The sequence below is a fragment of the Carassius auratus genome, unplaced genomic scaffold (assembly GCF_003368295.1).
Source record: "Carassius auratus strain Wakin unplaced genomic scaffold, ASM336829v1 scaf_tig00216678, whole genome shotgun sequence".
Lineage (NCBI taxonomy): Eukaryota > Metazoa > Chordata > Actinopteri > Cypriniformes > Cyprinidae > Carassius > Carassius auratus.
In genome coordinates, this window is record NW_020528687.1 from 1 (window position 1) to 19,943 (window position 19,943).

General features: G+C 35.1%; 1 long non-coding RNA gene across 1 annotated transcript in view; it reads right to left on the reverse strand.

The window, feature by feature from the left end:
• Window positions 1–113: 113 nt before the first annotated feature.
• Window positions 114–19,943, reverse strand: part of LOC113098800 (uncharacterized) — a 29,439-nt gene continuing 9,609 nt past the window's right edge. The window contains exons 2-4 of the long non-coding RNA XR_003289202.1: window positions 7,294–7,437; window positions 3,954–4,057; window positions 114–870 (exon numbers count right to left, since the gene is read on the reverse strand). This is a non-coding gene — a long non-coding RNA (uncharacterized LOC113098800). The remainder of the gene's footprint in view (window positions 871–3,953; window positions 4,058–7,293; window positions 7,438–19,943) is intronic.

A 19,943-nucleotide genomic window follows, 5' to 3' on the forward strand; every position in this document is an offset into this window, starting at 1 on the left:
TTTAATCGCCGTATGCTGTGCTTTAGAAATGCATGTTATTAACGTTACCCGTTTCACATGAGCAATCAGTGCATTGAAAAAAGGAAAAAAAGCATGCCACACACACGCACACACACACACACATTTGCACATGCCGCTGTGACTTACACACATCTGCGAGGACGTCAGCGTCCGGAGGCAATGCTTTCTACAGGCCTCTTTTTTTCTCGCTGCGGGGAGAAAGAGAGTCCGTCCTGTTTCGCTATCCCGTCTGGTCTCCAATTCCAGTTTCCCCTCTCGTCAGGACAGCGCTGGGCTCTGGTTAGGCTCTCCGGCTGCTCGGCTGGGCCTCTGGAACAATAGGAGGCCACCAGGGCGTCTGGGAGGCGTGTGTGAACCCCGTCTGCGGACCGGAGCGCGTCTCACTGAATGGTGCGTGTTAGCAAACACACAATTAGCGTGTCTGCCACATGCAAATGGTCCCGCAGTTACCACAGCACATGCAATCGGCTCTCGAAGGCCCGAGGAGCATCAAGCAGGATTGAATAAACGCCCCCACCTCCTCTTTTACAATCCTCTTTTTCTCTGTCTTCCCCTCCCCTTGCAACCATCCTTCACTTTTTTCTGTGTTAGTTGCACGGACGCATGCAAATTTGTGTTTTCCACTCACCCCCGACGTTTCCTTGTTGAGATCAGTGATATTTTCACTCGCCTTTTGTGAGCAATTGGCACTTGTCCCAGAGCGGAGCAGCTTCACTCCGGAATCCCCTGTCCGAATACATTGGGAACGGGAAAGTCGCAGGTCAATACTTCCAAATGGCAAATCCAGAAGGTTTTTGGCCTTGCGTTGCGCTGGCGTGGGCTGCGGGTCAAGGTGGACTCAGACGCTCACTGAAATTGAAAAAGAAAATGTCAAATTATGTACTTTGTGAACCGAATGCAGTCGCAAATCTGCCTAAAATTCAACAATCGGGTTCATGTAAAAGCACAGGAACATACTGGAAATCTGGGAGCGTGTTAGCAGGCTTGTGGTGGAGCCTCTTTCGCGCTCTAGTCAGGAGGCCCTCGCTGTAAAAAAAAAAAAAAAAAAGCTTTTTTCTTTCCCCTTTTCCCCCCTTACACTCTCTAAACTAGTCTCCAGCGGATCTCCACCTTGCAAAAACAGCTAAGCTCGAGGAACCCGTACAGAAAGCGAAAGAACAGTAGAGAGGGAAAGAGAGATATGAAACAGGAGACGTAGAGGGGTGAAACTCCTCATCAGACGTCCCACATGGCCTTGCACTTGAGAGAGAGAGAAGAGAGAGAGAGAAGTGGGAGGGTGGAAAAACTGCAAGTACGTGAGCGGGAGGAGAACGACGGAGAGAGAGAGAGTGTGTGTGACATAGATACTCCTCCCCCAGTGCGCAGACTCAGTGTGTTTTCTCTCTCTCTCTCTCTCTCACACACACACACACACACACACACAGACACACACACACTAAGATGATCCAACCAGAAAGAAAGAAAAACGAGTGGAAACAGCAGAACAACACAACTTTCTGCAGAAAAAGTATTTTAAACTTTGAATTCCACACAGTTTTCTGAACAGTGGATTTATTTTTAGTTCTTCTTTCCATCAAACATTCATTTGGTTGCTTTAAAGGTTTGCATTAAATGTTCACTTTAACATTTCGAAACCCTGAACGCTGCAGGTTTATTTCTTTTCGAGCACAAAGTAGACTTCTCTGAGTAATCCAAAAAGGACTGATAACAACAACAAAAATGAAATGGCGTTTCCAAGTATTTGATGGCAAAATGGCGCTGGTTCACATTGTGTCCGAACCACAACAAGCTAATTTTGAATTCTGCACATGAACGTGAAAAAAAAAACCAAAACAACCTAAACTTCGGTGTCTTACTCAAATAAAGTAAAATGTGACTTCTGTTGGCTTGGATTAGTGCACAAGTTGCATGGACTACCATTATGATACTACGGGAATGATGTTAAAAAATAAAGAGCTGCCTAAAACAACATGACAGAACCGATTTTAGTGCAAACTATTCCTTTAACCATCAAGTTCACTCGACTTAGAAAATAGACTTCCTAAAAACAGACGCTTTCAGAATCGTACTTGTTCATTTCAATTGTCCACTAAACATGGACAAAAAATTTACAGTAGTGGACGTACACTGTCATTTTTGCCACATCTTAAAAGCACAAATTTCATTTTAAACATCTGCAGAATAAAATATCCATCTTCATCTCATTTAAGCTAAATCCGTCACTAACAACATCATATTTTCACACTTTCTCACTTTCGCAATGATGCACAAAAGAAATGTTCTGCTAACAAATTATATTTACCTTAATTTAGCTTTGAATTTTTAAATGCATCAAGTGTCATATATCATCTCGAGTCTTCACTAACTAAACTTATTAGGGTCGAAACAGTTTGTCGTAGTGGAAATTACACCGCAGTTGATAACAGACGGTGAAAAAATGAAAAAAAATTTATTTAAAACATAAATGAAAGTCTGTTGGTTAATAAAAATTAACCCCTGGTTCATAAAACTGCATGTTCTTACAGAAACACCCACATTCAACCAATCAGAGTCTCCGCATTGGATTTAAAGAACAGCTCTGACCTTCCAGCCAATGAGAAAGCAGGAAAACGGAAAGGCTCCACCCCCATGATACTGCTCTCCTCACGTGCCCTTTCTCTCTCTCTCTCTCTCTCTCTACCCCTCGCTCATCCGTCCATCTGCCCTGTTCCCTTAAATCCCTCCCTTGCGGTGACAGAGCGAGGCTGGGAAAGAAAACGACAAAAACATTAGACGTTCCCTCAAACACACCCTCACCGTGCAGCAAGCGATGTGTGGCGATATTGTTTCCCTCCATTTCTTCCCAGTGTTCGACACTACGGCAGGCGCTATTGTAATAAATGAAAAGGAAAACGACACAGCAAAAAAGGTTGTGTTTGCTCTGGCTCTTGCTCCAGAAACCCCTTGAGGCCGGACTCGCTGTACAAACTTTTTTTCCCTCCGAATGCAGCGCACACGCTTGTTCTCTCTCTCTTTCTTTCTTTCTCTCTCTCCCTCGCTCTTTCTCTCGGTGGCTCAACTAATGAGAGCGCAGAAAGAGAGAAAGCCTGCGAACTGCGAAAATATCTTTCCAGCTCTTGCGGACTTACTCAACACTTCTTTTTGCAGTCTCTCTGGGGATTGTGGTAAGACTTGTGACATTTCAGAAGGTGGGGCTACTTTCCTAACCAGCGTCTTTCTGTGTCTAAAAGTGTGAATGCTGAGATCGGGCTGATCTAACATGGCCGTTGCACGAGGGCGCTCCCGTCCCCTTCGCCGCTGGCTCACGTCTGTCCTCGCACACTAACACACTGCCAAGCAAAACTGCAAAGTTAGTGCATTCAGAGTGAAAAAGCAAGCTTGCGTGGGTCGTGCGGCCTGTTGGACATCATCAACGGTGTTAGGTAGGGACCCTGCCGTTTTCCTCCCACGTCACATCTCGCCACGGCTTCTGACCAATCGTCGGCCTCGCAGATAAAACCGTACGCGCTTATATTTAATTTCGAACTTCTGATAGCCCACTGCATCCCCAAAGACTAAGGGAGCAGCACAGCAACAGCTTTATCTTTTGTTATTTTGCTGGAACGTTGCTCCGTTTATTAGTTTTTTATTTTTTTTGTGGTGCTGCAGCAGTTGTGCCATCGGGTTCGACCAAGGACAAGCGTTTACTTACAGGTTGCTGGCCAGCTGTTGATGATCTAAACTTCAAAACCGCCTTTATGTCTAAACACATAAATCCCAATGTGGTACGATTGCAATAGCTGTGCATTCGTTCACAATTATTGCACTGCGGAGTGCACAAGAAAATATGTGAAAGATGCTACGTGCTGAACGCAACCGGAAACCACATTCAGAACATGAGGACTGTTGAAAACATAATGCTAATATTAATATATTGCTGTGCAAACACTCACGCAAATATACTTCACCTCTCTGAGGCCAAGCACATCACAAAATGGCGGATGCCACCATCTCGTAGCTGTTGACTGTCTTATATCTGAAGCCTTTTAGAGCATTCCTGTAAGAAACACAATAAAGACTGCATTGTGAAAAACGATTTTTCGCTGAACTGTGTGTATATTTCAAACAAGTTTGAATGCAACTGATGCTACAAATCACTTTTTTTCCTTTACAGAAAGAAAAAAAATGCATGTATGAAACAAATATTTCAGTGTTTTCTCATTTCATTTTGTGCAATTGTTATTCATTTTAATTTAAATAAATAAATAATTGCATTAAGATGAAAATAAAATGCATAATTGCATTCAAATAAAAATTGTAATGCACAACAATTGCATTTGAATCACTTTTAAAATGAATAACAACTGCATTAATATAAAAATGAAAATGCATAGCAATTTAATTAAAATACAGATTTAAATGCATAAAAACTGCACTGAAATAAAAATGAAAATGCATAACAACTGCATTCAAATAATTTAAATGCATAAGAGTTGCATTCAAATCACAATTAAAATGCATAACAATTGCATTAAAATAATTTAAATGCATAACTGCAATAAAATAAAAATGAAAATGCATAACAACTGCATTAAAATAATTTAAATACATAACAGTTGCACTCAAATCACAATTAAACTGCATAACAATTGCATTAAAATAAAATTTTAAATGCATAACTCTTGCATTAAAATAAAAAATAAAAATGTATAACAACTGCATTCAAATAAAAATGGAAATGCATAACAATTGCATTAACATCAACATTAATGTATTTGTTGCCTTAAAACAGATTCTTAAAATGCATTTGTATTTATTTTAATTCAGTGCCATGCAATACAGATTTTTTTTTCCCCTTTCAAGCAATGGAAGCTATATTTGAATGTTTTTCCAATAGATCCGATGAAGCAGACTTTAACTGGATATTGAAAGTGGAATAATATGCCAACCAGCACAAACATTTGCGTCAGCTCTGTATTCTTTGACATCGTGATGCTGGCCTGACAATAGCATGGGTAAGTAGTCTGTACCGGGCCAGAAAGCACGAGGTGCTGCGACTCTCCTCGCCAGATTCACACACACGCAGTGTTTGTCGCAACAGGAAATGCTGGACAAATGAAAGCCAACAAGAATGCAGCCGACAGCAGGAGATTTGAGAGCTGAGAACTGCCATTATCTTTCATGTCTGGAAAAATGGATACTAAGAGTTTCAAGGTATTTTATTCTTCAAAAATACAACACTGTTTCTACTGTGTGAAATTAAAGCGGTTGCATTCTTTAAACAGCTGCTGTACGAACATGCAAGTTGCACACAATAAAAATATAATTCATCAATTTTAATCTACTTCCAAAAAAGGAAAAAAAAATCCAAATAATTTCGACTGAATTTAAATAACTTCACATATCCATCACAGGCCGCGGCACGCAACTAATCTCCCAACTTCACACAAAAAAGTCTGTTTCTGGTGGTCTGACCTCTGACCTCCACACGTGCCTAAAGAACTGCTTCATTGACTCCCCACTGGGTCACGACCCCTGGGTCAAAAGCTTCACTCAAGGGGCCGTTCAAGCTAAATTGAGAGGGTGTGACAGTTGTTTGTTTTGACGAGGTAAAGATTACGCTCACATTAAGTGTTGCCGACAAGCGGGTCAGACCCTTGGGAATGACCCCTGGGACCTCAGACAGCTCCTCTTATTAACTGCTGCTGACCCTTGACCTCTGGCATCATCCAAGCGAAACCAGGTTCTCGCGCTCGCAAAAGCTTCTGGAGGGACGCGTCCCGCTCGCGCACCTGATCTGTAGCAATCCAGAAATCAATAATAGCATGCAGATTTGAGTTGATATTACATGATTATTTAACTAAAATGTTGGAATTAATATTTTAAAACCTCTTCATCCAAAATGTTCAGCTTTTACTAGACATTTAAAAGAAAGCAAGAGACTTCTGTCAGAGAATTTGAAAATTAATGTTTTTGAAAATTACAAAACTGGTTTCTACTAATTGTAAAAATGCTAGAGTAGCATTTGAAAGAAAGTTTATAATAAAGTTAAGTTAATTTATTATGTAATATAAATGATTAGTCAAATCCGACATTTCTACCTACAGATGATACAATATTGTAGTAAGTTTGTGTAAAACTTCAGTAGAACTAGCAATCACATAAAACTAATTTTCCCATTCAACTTTTGTGCAAAGTCCTTAAAATATTAAATATTTATAAATACATACTATGCATGTCCTATGTCTAAAATAAAAAAAAAATTTGTGAGGGGAAAATATATAGTGTCTTTGTGCAAATGAGAGTTAAGTGTGTGTGTGTGTGTGTGTGTGAAAGAGTGTGTGAGTGAGTGAGAGAAGAACAAGAAAAACAAAATTGAGACAAAGAAAGAAAATATCAATTTTGTTTTGTTTTTTCCCTACTAAATCACTCATATTTAGTTTTACTAAGTACACTCAATAGTCATTTAAGAAATCATTTTTAATAACTGTTTTCTCTGTCATTATAAAAACATTCAGGCAATTAGACATAAAAAAAACAATTTCAAGCATTTAAATAGTGTTCAACTACAAACTGTGCCATTCAATTCACACTAAATTGTCAAATATTATTTAAATTATATTATTATTAAAATTAGAAATTTTATTTAAAAAAAAAACTACAATTATTCAATGCCTCGACACATATTCAGTGAACCAAATGCCACAATATTTTCTGATAATACCCCATTTAAAACAAATATCTAAATATATTGTATTCCTCATGCGATGAATATAGGTGTGTGAAAATGTAATTCAAATTATATAATTCTTCAACAAAACATAAAATCATAAACAACATAAATATTATTTTTTTATGATTTTCAATTTTCCCTAATAATGAGAAGCAAGAATACAACCATTTCCTATAAAATCTTTTAAAGTTTAGATGATTTCCTAAAAAAAATATAATGCGCACACTTTTTGATAAATATGAGCTGGAGTTATTGAAGTTGGTAAAAACACCCCACGTAAGACTCCACTCAAACGAGAATTAAATCATTTTCTCTGCAGATCTTTTTCAAAGTTAATAAACAAAAGCATCAAATGCAAATCTCAGCTTTCCTTTTCTAAGTTTGCATGAACCGATGACATTTCACAGTATTTTCATACAAAAGGCTTACATTTCAAACAAGATTTTTCTGTACATGTATTTGAATGCACACTCAGTCGTGCTGCATGTGCAGTTTCATCAGCGCAGCTACTGAGACTCGTCAGTCGAACAATAAAATGACCACATGTAAACTGGACTCACCAGCCAGCTCCACGTGCTCGTTTCAGGGCTTCTCTCTCTCGCAGCTGGTGCTGGCGTCTTTGACAGCCTTGTAAAGTGAGCCTAACTGAAGCTGTGTCCTTCTGTTTGGGCCACTCTTCATCCGAAGCTGGCGCGGGACGTGACCTGGCAAAGAGAGAGCGAGAGAGAAAGAAACTGGTCAGAAAAGAAAAACACCGAAAACAAACCCGGCGCACACTGAAACCTATGGGAATTTACGCCGTTGAAATTCAGCAGATACGAACGCTGGGGACAATGAAACACACGGCAAAGCAGGCTGGCAAATGTTTGCACATATTCACCTATAAGGTGCATTAAATACTCTTGCATTGGGACCAGGACCTGCCTAAATGCCACGTCAGCAATGTCCTGTTGGGCCGGGCATCGTCATGTTCCTCCGGTCGAACCCGACACACCCATGGTGCCCATCTTCAAAGACCAGACATCAGCAAATAAAAGCACATCCGTAACACAACGGCAGCCGTTGAGAGTCAACACTTTGTCTTTTGTGATGTTTCTCTGATTGTACATTAATGCGTAACAGGGCCATTAAAACACGCTTTTTCCAGCACAAACGAGCAACAAGCGTCAGTGTTTCTGGACGTATTTTGTATATCACACTTCAGAGTGTGGCGAGGGTTTTCGTTATATTAATATTAGGTTATGAAAATTTTATTTTGGAATGTTCTCTGAGAATTGTTTCGTGGCTCTATGAGATTTAACTGAAACTTTTTAAATCACAATACAATTTTAAATCATCTTCCGAACATTCCAAAAAACAATTCATGTTTTCTTGGTTACATGAACATTCCATTTGATCATTTTTGCAAACATTATTGGAATGATACTTTTGAATGTTCCCTGGAAATTAAGTGTTTTCCATTAATGATGTATTCATGTTTTGAGAACGTTATTAAGGACCAGATAGATTTAAACCAACTTTCTATTAACGTTACTGGAAGAAGTTTGTTTAGCTGAGACTTTTTAGTTCTTGTGTTACTCTGAATTCAACCGAGCTCAAATCTGTGCTTCTACATCATCTTTACCTAATTGTGAAATACATTTGAAATCATCTAGAAGTGCTTGGACTTTATGTGATTACTTGAGTAAACAATTTTGAGCCACTTAATGTGCAACAAAGACCCATCTGCACGCAGTTTTGATGTCATTCACAATCAGTGGTAAAATTCAATCACGTTTAGGAGAATTCACAGTCAAATAAGCTGCTTTAGATAAAAGTATCTGCTAAATGCATAATTGTAAATAATGCAGTATCTCTGCAATATGAAGTCAATAATCTCCTCAAGTTCACACAGGTGTGGAGAAACAACAACCGCAAACAAATACAAACAACTACTGGTTTAGCATTTAAAACTTCTCTTTGACAAATCGTTTGCTTTAAAAGTGAAACTGCATTTATCTGAACATAAAATAAATCAAATATGTAATGTAGTGACACTGAGAGATTTTAACTGTAGGTGTGTGATGCACAAAACTGAGGGTCAAACAGCTAAATTCATGCAGACAATCTGACATTATATACACTCAAACTGAATAATGTTGTATGTTTCTGATCACAAAATAATATTTGGGATTGTTTTCATTTAGCTAGTTTTAACTTGACCAGTGAACACATTTTTTAGACATAATTAAAAAAGGATTTTTAAAAAAATTAGTCATTGCACTTTTTATCTAGACTTTGAGGATTTGCTTTTCTTTAAAAAGTATTTTACCACACTACACATTTAATCAATTGCTGCAATTAACTTCTACAATATTCTTGTCCAAACCCTCCATATTACGTTATAAAATTAGGCTTTAAAAATAGAATCTACTTAACTAAACTGCACAGTCTAGCATTGCCTCTAAAAGGTATGGAAATGATTTACTTGTATATTTACTGTAACGTGAATGTGCTATGAGTTTAATTCAAATTAGAAAAAAGATTTTATTATTGGAATTTAATAGATTTAATTTAACAGATATCAATAACTTTCAAATAAAGCTATTTTAGAAATATTTGACTATCCAAAAAAATAAAATAATATTAATTAAAAACCCTCCATTTATATTGCAATCTAAAACATAAAACTAGGCTTGGAAAAAACAGCATTTACTAAACTACAATGATGACATTGCTTTAAAATCTATGGAAATCATTTACTGTTATCATACTCCTTACCCGATTCATGTGCTGTCATTTTAATGAATTATTTAAATTCATTTTAATAAATGTTTTATTTTGTATAACTTAACAACCACAAACATGCTGTAATCAGATGCCATTAAGTATTTTCAAATAAAGTAATTTAAGAAAGAATTCCCTTTGTAGTTAAAATAAATAAATAAATAAACATCTCCATACAGTATTTGTCCAAACCCTCCATTCCTAATACATCCTAAAATACTAAATTAGCACTTAATTTATTTATTTGATTTTTTTTACTAAACTAAAATGCAGTCTAGCATTGCATTAACTTGTATATTTACTGTAACGATACCTCTTAAGCGAATGTGTTGCAATTTAGGCTATTTTCTAAATAATCATTTTAAATAAACATGTCATTATTAAGCACAAAAGTACTTTGTAATAAAGTAATTTTAGAAGTAATTGACTTTATTTTGAATCTCTGTACTGTGTTTGCACTCCTCAAGCATGCAATTTTCAATGCAAAGCCTTGTTCAGTTTATAATACGACTAATAATAATAATGCACATTCTTTGACATCTAAATCCCGAGCTAAGAGCACTCGACGCATTCAGCTCAAGCAGAGGTCGCTGACTTTTCCTTGTGAACGTGATGAACTCTCAGAGGAAGCTGCTGCGCGCTCACCTAAAGACAGACAGAGCCGGAGTTAACGGGGGGCTTTGGCCTAATAATCCCCACCCCCAGCTTGTTCATTTTCTAAAGGTGGAGCTGTCTGTCTGTCTGTGGGACTGTCTCTCTCTCTCTCGGGTCTAGACTGAGGGGGGCTGGGTGGACTCGGGAAGATCACGTGTGCCAAGCCCATGACAAAAGCCTCTTTTATGAAGAGCGTATGCAGATAGAGCTGCTGCTTTTGTGCACCGACCCCAAGCTCGGATGGAGAGGAGGAGGGAGAGAGAAAGAGAAAGAGAAAGAGAGAGAGTTAGATGTAGATGCTCTGAGAGCTCGTGACTGGTGTGAAATTGGTATGTGCACAGAAAACACAACCTGGTTTGCGACAAAATGATCAAAATGTTCATTAAAGAACGTTTTTTTGGCTGAAAGGTTAGGTTTTGCATCAGGACCCAAGTACGAATAGCAACCAAAACTGTTTTAGCACACAAAAAGAATTGTATTAATATAACCATTATCTTTTTAGAATTATTAGAATTATTATTATTTTAATAATACATGCTCTTGGAATTGAAGCCCTAATTGAAAACAGAAATAATTATACTAAAATGAAATAAAACTAACAAACTTTCTAGATTCTGATGTAGCCTATTACTTAAGTTTTTCTTATTATTTTTGCTTTTTTTAATTTATATTTTAAGATTTTGTTTTAATTGTAGTTCCATATTTAGTAAATGCTTTTGTAGTTTTTATTAGGTTTTTTCTTCTTCTGTTTTTAACTATTATATAAGAATATATATGTTATAACTTTCTTTTTTCTATACTTTGAGGTATTGCTTTTTTTTTTCATTTTAATTGTGGTGACATTTAGGGTGTTTATTTTTTTGTTTCGTTTTCATTTTTTTTTTTTTTAGGGTTTCATTAATCTTTATCCCAGTTTTAGTTTTTATTTCCAGTATATGTGCTTCAACTTCAATTTATTTCAGCTCATTTCAGTAGCAAGCTTTCATGAATGCTTAGATATTTGTACTGGAAAAACAAAATAAAATTACTAAATAAGAAAACTATTTTAGACCTAGTGTTGAAAACGAACGTCATTGTGTGTGTGTGTTTGTGATTAGTTAAACATGTTGATAATAAATGTAGTTCTCTATACCTGTGCTTTCTTTTGCTTCAAACATCCACTAAAAATCAATAGCTGATCAATAGACTTTTTTTTCAAGAGGAATCTGTTTATACTTCATATTTTGTTTTATTTCAGTTTTATTACATTTTTTTATAGTTTTAGTTAACGATAACTGCACTACAGCTATTCATGTTATAAAATCATTGACAGCCACAATCCATCCTGCTCTGAAGAGCACTTAAAGTGACAGACGACAAAACAGCAGCACGCCTAATAAACAAAACATAATGTCAATTTGGTTTAGATGCATACTTATTAGTATCGTTTTCATTATCGGTCTGAATGAATGTGAATATTATTGTGAATAATTTGTCAGTGCACATTACAAAAATGTGTTCATAATCTTTTTTACATTCATATTGAAACACTTGCATTATGTAATTAAAATAGTTTGCAAATGCTGTTTCATCTCAACTTCAAGGTCATGTTTGGACCCGTGGGCCTTAAATGAACAACATCTTAATTTAAGAATAAACTGCACTCATGCATTCTCACCTGCACACACACACACACACACACACACACACACACACAGCTCATTAAACACTCGGGAGCCTGTCTGAGGGTTGATTTGTCTTGTGCCACAGGGAGAAAGAAGTTGGCACAGACCCTCGCCCGCCATCTTACACCCCACTGGATCCAGAGCAACATCAGTGACTACCAAACACATTCAGACTCAATGTCACGACATTACACGCAAAACCTCAAACTTACAGATCCCTCATCATTTCTGTCAAAAAATCAAAGTGTCAATCAGCTGCTGTATTGGTGATTTTTAGCAAAGCACCCATACAATTACATTAATTATCAACATGTTTAACTAAACACACACACACACACACACACACACACACATGACTGATCTAGAATATTTTTCTTATTTATTATTATTATTTATTTATTATTTTTGTCGTTTAAAAGTACAAAAATCTAAATATTTTGAAATTGGCACTTGCTTTACGAAATATATAAGTGTAAAATATATATATTTTTTTTCTTTTTGTAAATAAATTAAATTAAGTTATTTCATGCAAAATCTGCAGAGAGTAGGGCCAGAAAAATTACAACTTCATTCAAAGGAATTTATATTTTATACTGGCAGATATATATATATATATATATATATATATATATATATATATATATATATATATATATATATATATATATATATATATATATATATATATATATATATATATATATAAATCTTAATATCTCATGTCATTTTTCATCTCAAGTACGTTTCTAAATTTAATAATATTTAGTGTGCATTTTAGACCAGACAGAAGTCAGTTTTTAATGTTATAAATTATTTGCTTTAAAAGTGTTCTTGTACATTTTTTTATAACGTATGACTTAAAATAAGGAAATATGTAATGCAATAACAAAATTAAGAGTGAAACAGCAAAATTCAAGTGCATTGTTTTAGCATTTCAGAAACTTCTGTCTGTCAAAAATGATGTGTGAAAAATCTGTTTAAGCATTTTTCTTTAAAATACTTGATATTTTGATAATATTTTGATATTTTATTATATAATTCAATGCCATTCAGACATTCTATGTGTATATTTAATGTCTAAAAAGGCACAGAATAATAAAAAAAAGAAAGACAAGTGAGAAAGAAAAAAAGAAAGAAAGAAAGAAAATGTTTTTATTGTTTTTTTCAGGTTGACCTGCAAACTCTAGTGGCTGCATTGAATGCAAATCAGCCGAACTCACTCACACAAACCCTAAACGCTATTCAAATGAGACCGTACTGAAATCACTGAGACAAAGCTGTCCCAGAGCAACACAAACACAATGGTAAGACTGTACGATTGGCTCAACGATCATCAAAAAACATACATACTTTAAAAAACTACTTTACACCATCACATCAATTCCTTAAAGGAATAGTTCACCCAAAAATTCAAGCCATCCAAGATGTGGATGAGTTTGTTTCTTCATCAGATTTGGAGAAATGTAGCTTTACATCACTTGCTCACAAATGGATGTGAATGGGTGCCGTCAGAATGAGCGTTGATAAAAACATCACAATAATCCTCACCACTCAAAGTCCATCAGTTAACATCTCGAGAAGCCAAAAGCTGTGTGTTTGTAAAAAACGAATCAATCCTTAAGCCATTTTTAACTTCAAACCGCTGCTAACATCGAAATATCAGTCCATAATATATAAAAATGCTTCCTCCAGTGGAAAAAAGCCAATTTAATCTGAATCAGGAGAGAAATCTGCACAAATCAACCACTGTTTACAAGCCAAAACAGTCCAAAATAGCTCTAAACATATGTTTACTGATGAACTGGAGTGGTGTGGATTATTGTGATGTTTTTATCAGCTGTTTGGACTCTCGTTCTGATGGCACCCATTCACTTCCATTGGTGAGCAAGTGATGGATTCCTACATTTCTCCGAATCTGATGAAGAAATGTAGATTTTTTGGTGAACTGTTCCTTTAAGGATCCTACAGCTTGCTGAATATGGTAAATACATCACATTATGGAAATCATTTGCACTTTAAAAATGTGTTTATTCCTGAATAATAAATAACATACCATTTATTTGTATTAGTATGCAGGCTGATAGACATAACGTCCTATGGACCTCACCTTGGATTAAACACATAGATTTGAGCTTTTGTTAAACTCTTTCAGTTGAACGGATTAAAAATGGACCTGAAGTGCGTCTCATTGTCTGCTGGAGTTAGCTGACCGTCGTCCAGTGCAGCCAAGTATTTCAGGTCACTTCACAGGCACTTTGTCAGACAGCCAAAAGTCCCAGAATGCCTGGCGAAAGCCCAGCTGTGTCCAGCTCGGAGAGTTAACTGTTGCGACCCCTTTCTCCGTCTCTTTTCCTCCTCTGCCTTCTTTGACTTTCTAAACATTTCTTTTTCCATTTCTCCTTCTGTTTGGACATTCTGAGCTGCTCGGCTTGACACACGAGGCGTTTGTTTTGCTCTAAGGCCAAACACAGTAAACATACAGATTTCATAGTACACAGTAAACATTTCAGAAATCATTCGTTTAATCGCTTAAAATTGTGTCGGAGCGCCGTGACATCACATCTGACACATTTGGAGATCTTTAAGTGGCTTCTTAAAGGAACAGTTTCCCCAAAAAAGTCATTTATTCACCCTCATGTTGGTCAAAAACATGTATGATGTAATTTCATCTTTAGAAACTGCTTTTAACACTTTCATTAGGATAAAAAAAACTATAAAGAGTACAATATGATCACTTTATTTGAGGACTAGACTCATCTACGAGAGATTCACTTAATAGTTTTCATTTTAATTTGAGAAATGTTGCTACATATTATATTTTGTCCTTTTTAAATATAACTATTTAGGATTCATTTGTCTTATTCTAGTTTTTATTTATTTATTTACAGTTAATAATTATATCTTCATCTTATAACCTTTTTCAATGGAAAATTGTGAATGGCTTAGCATTTCTTATTTATCTTTCTTTCTTATTTATCTACTTAATAATTAGTTAATTTATTTTACACAATTCTTAAAATAATTTTTGATAATAATAAAAGAATATTGGCACATATACATAATTATTTTTCCGGCATTTTAAAATAAAATACTTTCATATTAACATGATTTTAATGCTATCTGTTTCATTTTTAAATCTTTTTTTTTTCTTTTTTTTTTTTTTTTAAGTTTCACAATATAAATTCCTTTTTTTAATTTTTGTAAAAAAAAATGTAAGCAACTGATTTTAAATTCATCATCATAAAAAAAATCTATATACACATACTTTAATATAATAAAATAATGCTTAAATATAAAAAAAATGATATATATAATTTATGACTTGACTAGATTTTCACTGCATTAACTCATTTGATTGATTCTGCTTGGCTCCTATAACTGAAAAAAAAAACATTTTGCACATTTTTGCTAAATTTTTTAATGAACTGTTTTGAGGGAAAACTATTGAGATGTAATTTAATTTATATTTTCCGACCCTAAATATTACATCTACAATCTCATACAGAAATATTAATACAGATGTCAAACAATTTACCATCACATTACAATTTTTCCATTGAAGCTGATTTGAGAATATGATGTAAATAAATAAAGTCAGTTTGCACGCGAGTGATTGGCGGCAGCAGGTCTTGTGTTAAAGAGACAGTAGCGCCACCTGATGGATCAACCGGAAACACATCTGAGCTCCTGATCTCAGTAAATCAGAGCTGCTCATGTGTTCGGAAAATATGTTTGTCTCCAAAAATATAACAGACGAGATTTACTTCAAGACTATCTGCTCTTCCCTGGCAAAACTACAAAATATAAAAATAGAACAAAATTTATACGTTTTCTGAAAGAAATCTGAGCGATTGCCCAAAGAAAACTCACTGCTGCACTGCTGGAGTGCTGTGGACGGTTGCTAGGGCATTGCTATATGGTTGCTAGGGTGTTTCTGAATGGTTTTTAACATGCTGCTTTATTAATACTAGAGTTGCCAATGGGAACTGTTTGGGAATGTTAAAAAATGTTATAGACATTTTGTTTAAAATCAGAAATATATACAGAAAAGGCCGTAATGTTCAGAAAATCTGAGACATCTGAGAACAAAATCTGCTCTGAAGATTTTAAGAAATATATAATATAATATAATATAATATAATATAATATAATATAATATAATATAATATAATATAATATAATATAATTAACAGAATAAATAGATAAAAGACGTGAATCATATTTGACACATATGTGATAATTGTTTGATTTTTATTTGACTTTTTCAAATGATGTATTATCTCATCTTGCCAACTTGATTAAAATAAATAATTATTTAATATATTATTTATTAAAATTATAATATTTTAAATATTAAATATATATATATATATATATATATATATATATATATATATATATATATAAATGTTAATAAAGTGTGTTTTATTAATATAAAATAAATCTCATTTGTGATTTTTATTTTACAAAAAAGAATGCTAAAATACAATGCATGTAATTGCTTGCTGGTGCTTTTAGTTTTTTCCTTACGTTTAACCTCCCAGCTAATTAAAACACTGAGTTTAAAGACATTTTGCATAAAGTACATGAAACTCATCTCTGGCAAAAATGTGAAACATGCACAAGACATAAATAAATAAAAGCCAAAAGCACTAGGAAGCGATCCAAGACCTGAACATCTGCGTCAAAATAATGAAGCGATGTGGGATTAAACTTTAACCAGCGGTTTTCCAGACAGATATTAAACACTGTCGTCGATGGATCGATATCAAAGCGAAGCTGCCATTAGTGTTTATGGATTCCAGGACGGACCTTGATCCGTGTCCAGGAGAAGCGTCCGAAAGGCCAACGAACCAAACGCTGGCTGGCTCTTCATTAAAACACATGAGCACGCGGGTCGCCGAGTCCACGGCCGCGTCCTTCCCCGGGACGACAGACAGGTGCTGTCTGGGTCAGGAGGTAAATAAGAGCACGGACCGCAGGCCAGACGCCGAGCTGGTAAATACACACCACCTTTCATTCACATGCATAGTGTCTGTAACACAAGACACACAGCAGCTGGACACGACAGAGACCCCTCACACACACATACACACACACACACACTGTGACCCTCTTAACCCACATGAACAGGTCAGAGGTCAACCATTAGTAAATCTAGCGCTGACCCAAGACATATAGAGATACATGATACACAGCAGAGAATGCATGTAATATACATGGATGAAATACATATGTGTCCCTGGAGCACAAAAGCAGTCTTAGGTCTCTGGGGTACATTTGTAGCAATAGACAACAATACACTGTATGTGAGTCAAAATGAACAATTTTCTTTTATGCCAAAAATCATTAGGATATTAAGTAAAGATGATGTTCCATGAAGATATTTTGTACATTTCCTACCATAAACATATCAAAACTTAGAATATGCATGGCTAAAAACTTCATTTGGACAACTTTAAAGGTGATTTTCTCAATATTTAGATTTTTTTGCATCCTCAGATTCCAGATTTTCAAATAGTTGTATCTCAGCCAAACATTGTCCGATCCTAATTAACCATACATCAATGGAAAGATACCTTACATGCATGTTACATGCATCTCAATTTTGAAAAACTGAACCTTATGACTGGTTTGGTGGTCCAGGGTCACATAAACGGTATGCATTATCTTATGAACTTTTCAATGTATGTGGAGCAATTTGTGCAACATATATGTTTTCTTGTTATTATATAATAAAAAAAACCTTGCTACATGTAAATGAGACTTGTTATAGCACTGGTGTATCATTGCTCTTTTGTTCATTTTGATTGCTTCTATTGTCCTCATTTGTAAGCGTCTGCTAAATGACTAAGTTTAATGTAACATACTGAAATAACCTTCAATATATACATTTTTTTTATAAGAGAAACTGATTAAATTACCTTTAAAATGCAAGATTTCATAATTATTTGGGGTTTTATTATTTTGTATCCGTTTAACTTTTTCATATTCATGATTTACATAAAAAGCTATAAGCTACATTATAAATAATCACATCTACATCCATCCATCGATCCATCTATGAAGAGTAAATATCTGCTTTAAATAAGTATTATATACACATATTTTACATGTGTTACCTGTTATATATTTGACAGTTAAATGACTTTTAAAGGAAAGATTTCATAATATTACAGTTGCCGAACTGCTCTAAAAATCAAATCAGACTTGCCAGAAAGCCATCAATCCGTCATACGTCACTGCTTTCAGAGCCCAGAGCAAAAGCCATCCATCGTTCAGAGCAGAAATCCACATTAATGACATAAACGTGCAAATGAGGGGCCGACCTGTCGAGATCTCGGTGCTCTCAGTTCATAATTCACACTAAACCCTGCCACCAAACCTTCAGACCGGCAACAAAAACACTCGCCGGGGCCAAGAAACGATGGTACAGTGGGATGTCATCGCCACGACTAGACCTCAGTGAAATATCACGGAGAACGACAGGGAATTGAGTTTCAGTCCAGAAGTGTTGACTTTGTCATACATCACGCCAGAAAAGGGCTGACTGCACGCCATTCGAAACCTACAGAACAATCCACTTTACTGATTATACATTAAAGCCCTCGTTTGAATGCACGCACTTTTCGTTTAATCTGTCGCTTAATGAAACCCACCTAATTCCTAGTTTATTTTCATTCTCGGATCGAAAGCCCATAAATGCGATCCAACAATTTACGGCGTACAGTTCACTATAAATTGATTCCATATGTGAAACGTAATATCTGATGCCCAATAGCCCTCCTGTGATGGAAATCTAAACTGCAGGGTTAATCGAAATGTCTTTTCTCTCATACGCAGGGAGTTATAATGGCTTCTGCAAATCTGCAGCCTTCAACGCTTCCAAATCCCCATTTTACAGTCGTTTCAAGACACTGGAGGTCTTTAAAGTGCACTGATATCAATGCTGGAGAAAATATTCACACTTACACATAATACAACTTATGAATCATCACATCAAAAATATTTGGTTACACTTTATTTTGATAATCCACTTTATACATACTACTAACTACAAGTAACTTTGCAACTATGTCTCAACTAATGCTCATTCATTTGCAACTACATGGTCAAATAATGTTTATTAATTTGCAACTACATGTTAACAAATGCTCATTCATTTGCAACTACAGGTCAAATAATGCTTATTCATTTGCAACTACATGTCAAATAATGCTTATTCATTTGCAACTACATGTCAAATATATTTTAACTAATGTTTATTAATTTGCAACTACAGGTCAAATAATGCTTATTCATTTGCAACTACATGTCAAATAATGCTTATTAATTTGCAACTACAGGTCAAATAATGCTTATTCATTTGCAACTACATGTCAAATAATGTTTATTGTCAACTAATGCTTATTCATTTGCAACTACAGGTCAAATAATGCTTATTCATTTGCAACTACAGGTCAAATAATGCTTATTCATTTGCAACTACATGTCAAATATATGTTAACTGATGTTTATTAATTTGCAACTACAGGTCAAATAATGCTTATTCATTTGCCACTACATGTCAAATAATGCTTATTCATTTGCAACTACATGTCAAAAATGCTTATTCATTTGCAACTACAGGTCAAATAATGCTAATTCATTTGCAACTACATGTCAAATAATGTTTATTGTCAACTAATGCTTATTCATTTGCAACTACAGGTCAAATAATGCTTATTCATTTGCAACTACATGTCAAATAATGCTAATTCATTTGCAACTACATGTCATATATATGTTAACTAATGTTTATGAATTTGCAACTACAGGTCAAATAATGCTTATTCATTTGCAACTACATGTCAAATAATGCTTATTCATTTGCAACTACATGTCAAATAATGCTTATTAATTTGCAACTACAGGTCAAATAATGCTTATTCATTTGCAACTACATGTCAAATAATGTTTATTGTCAACTAATGCTTATTCATTTGCAACAACAGGTCAAATAATGCTTATTCATTTGCAACTACATGTCAACTAATGCTCATTCATTTGCAACTACATGTCAAATAATGCTTATTCATTTGCAACTACAGGTCAAATAATGCTCATTCATTTGCAACTACATGTTA